Below are 3,285 nucleotides of genomic sequence, written 5' to 3'. Positions count from 1 at the left end.
TCTTGCTTTTCTCTGTAATTTGCTACAACATTTAATTGCCAAATCAATTCTTTTTTTTAGCATTTGATTTCATTAATTCATTGTAAAAACATCTTATTCAACTTGAAAGTATTTCCTACTATTCAGTATAGCCAATAGGATTATAATAACTTAATTTCTTACCAATTTCGATCCCTGTGGTGACGCTACTTACTTATCACGTGTACACTTGCACAATTGCATTAGTTATTTACACGCAACAAGTTTTTGGTGCGGTTGTTGGGGATCAGCAATATTGGTGAAAATTTGAATTGTTATTATTCTTGTTATTTTTGTTAGAGCAGTTAACTAGTATTTTATTTTATTTTTCAAGTTTGTATTATTACATGAGAAGAAGTATTCAAGAGGATACATAACATTGTTTTGATCCTGGAATTGAAAGGACATTAAGGCGAAGAAGAAAATAGTTAAGAAAAATGGAGAGAATTAGAAATGATCAAATCAGAGAAGATAAAGTACTTCGGAATGAAAGGAATGTTGATATTCTTCGAATCATAGATGCTAGAGACAGACCCATTAGAGAACATGTAATGCCTATTTTGGATGATCTAAATCCAGGAATTGTTAGGCCACATATTCAAGCTCAACACTTTGAATTAAAACCAATAATGTTTTAGATGCTGCAAATGGTAGGGCAGTTTAGGCCACATATTCGAGCTTAATACTTTTTCTTAAAGTCTGTGACTCATTCAGGCAGTAGGGTCTCCTTGAAGATGCCCTTAGATTAAAATTGTTCCCTTATTAATTGCAAGATCGTGCCAGATCATGGTTGAATGCGTTAGCATCAGGTACAGTGGCATCTTGGAATGAACTGTGTCAGAGATTTCTGCTTAGGTACAATCCTCCAAACATGAATGTCAAGATTAGGAATGACATTACATCGTTTGGGCAATTGGAAGATGAAACATTATATGAAGCATGGGAGCATTTCAAGGAACTAATTAGAAAATTCCCGATGCATGGTTTTTAGCATTAGACACATGAAAATGTTCTACAATGGTTTAAATGCTTATACGCGAATGGTGGTGCATGCATTTGCTAATGGGACATTGCTTGACAAATCCTACAATGAAGCATACGAAATTCTGAAAAGAATAGTAAACAATGACTATCAGTACCCCACTACCAAAGATGGTACTGGTAGAAGAGTTGCTGGAGCAAGTTACAATGATACTTGATACGATTACATCTTTAACAGCTTAGGTATCATCTTTAACAAATATAATTAAAACTATGAAAAGACCCTCTATATTGCAGCAGATGAAGGTTGCACAACTAGCATGTGTATACTATAGAGAAGATCATGTTTTTGATGAATGCCTATCCAATCCAGCCTCTGCGTATTACATGGGGAATTTTATTCGTAACAACAACAATCCCTATTCAAAAACATACAATCCAGGGTGGAAACAACATCCAAATTTCAGCTGGAGTAATCAAGGAATGGGAAATGCCAGCAATGTTAATAGACAAAATATGGCTGGTCAACCAATGCCGCAGCAAAATGTGCAACAAATTTTTTCATCTTCAACATCAACTATGCAAGCTCTATTAAAGGAGTATATGGCTAAGAATGATGAGATTCTTCAGAGCTAGGCAGCTTCCTTAAAAGCTTTGGAGAATCAAATGGGAAAAGTTGCCATTGCATTAAGTTCCAGACAACAAGGAGCATTGCCTAGTCACAAACAAAGTTCTTGATCTCAAGGAAAGGAAAAATGTATGGCCATAACACTCCGGAGTGGCACCTAACTGCCAGGAGTTGTGAACGTTGCCTTTACTGAGGAGGAAAGTTTAGAAGTTCCCGAAAGTGCAACTTTTGAATTAGTAGTGGAATAAACTACAAAATATGGGAGTAAACAAAAGCATATAGAAGCAAATTCATCTTGTAAATACAACTGTCTTGGAAAAGCAGCCTCAACAAATGGAAGGTAGGCCACCACCACCTTTTCCCCAGCGTTTCTAAAAGTCGAAGCAAGATGTTCAACTCAAGAAATTTCTGGAGGTCTTGAAGCAATTACACATCAATCTACCTTTGGTGGTAGCATTAGAAAAAATGTCTAACTATGTGAAATTCATGAAAGATATCCTATCTAAGAAGAGAAGTTTAGGGGAGTTTGAAACTGTTGCACTTACTGAAGGGTGCACAGCAATGCTAAAGAATAAACTGCCACTAAAATTAAAAGATCTAGGGAGCTTTATTATACCTTGCTCAATTGGAAACCATTATGTAGGTAAAGCATTATGCGATTTAGGTGCAAGTATCAATCTAATGCCTATGTCTGTTTTCAGGAAAATTGGGATAGGAAAGGCAAGACCTACTACAGTCATACTACAACTAGTTGATAGATCATATGTCCATCCAGAAGGTAAAATTGAAGATGTACTAGTAAGAGTTGACAAGTTCATTTTTCCAATAGATTTTATTATTCTGGAATGTGAAGTAGATAAAGAGGCACCTATAATACTTGGACGACCTTTCTTAGCAACTTGTAGAACATTGATTGATGTACAAAAAGGTGAAATAACCATGAGAATTAATGATCAATAGTTGACATTTAATGTGTTTGATGCTTTAAAGTGTGGAAACCTACATGAAGGATGCCATGCTGTTGAATTTGTTGACATTGTAATTCAGGAATAATTTGCAGGACATATGCACAATAATTCTGATGCAGACTCTGTTGAATTAAATAAAACATAATTGGCTGAAGCCATTACTAGTGCATTTCATGTACGCTTATTTGGGAGATAATGATACACCACTCGTAGTTATCTCTACCGAGCGTACAACAGATCAAGAGATGCAATTACTAGAAGTCTTTAAAAAATCCAAGAAAGCTTTAGGATGGTCAATTGCAGATATCAAAGGAATTAGCCCAACAATCTGTATGCACTAAATAATACTTGAAGATTTTCATGGAAAATCTATTGAACAGCAAAGGAGGCTAAATCTTGTCATGAAAGAAGTAGTTAAAAAGGAGATTATCAAATGGTTGGATGCTAGAATTATATACCCAATTTCTGATAGCTCTTGGGTGAGCCCTATTCAGTGTGTACCCAAGAAAGAAGGGATCACTGTAGTTAGCAATGATAACAAGGAACTCATTCCCACACGTACTGTCACAGGTTAGAGATTTTGTATGGATTATCAAAAGCTCAACAAAGAAATGAAGAAGAACCATTTCCCTCTGCCTTTTTGTTAGAGTATGCCCAAAGATCAATCATGAGATGGTTGTAATAACATAC

At 35.6% G+C, this 3,285-nt stretch overlaps 1 non-coding gene across 1 annotated transcript; it reads right to left on the bottom strand.

Annotated features, from left to right (window-relative positions):
* Positions 1-898: 898 nt before the first annotated feature.
* On the bottom strand, positions 899-1,005 carry LOC121221449 (small nucleolar RNA R71). The gene has a single exon (XR_005918840.1). It is a non-coding gene; the product is annotated as a small nucleolar RNA R71 (small nucleolar RNA).
* Between the last annotated feature and the right edge of the window lie 2,280 nt (positions 1,006-3,285).

Source organism: Gossypium hirsutum, chromosome D09 (genome assembly GCF_007990345.1).
Source record: "Gossypium hirsutum isolate 1008001.06 chromosome D09, Gossypium_hirsutum_v2.1, whole genome shotgun sequence".
In the NCBI taxonomy this organism is placed as follows: Eukaryota; Viridiplantae; Streptophyta; class Magnoliopsida; order Malvales; family Malvaceae; genus Gossypium; species Gossypium hirsutum.
This window is presented reverse-complemented; position numbering and strand designations above follow the sequence as displayed.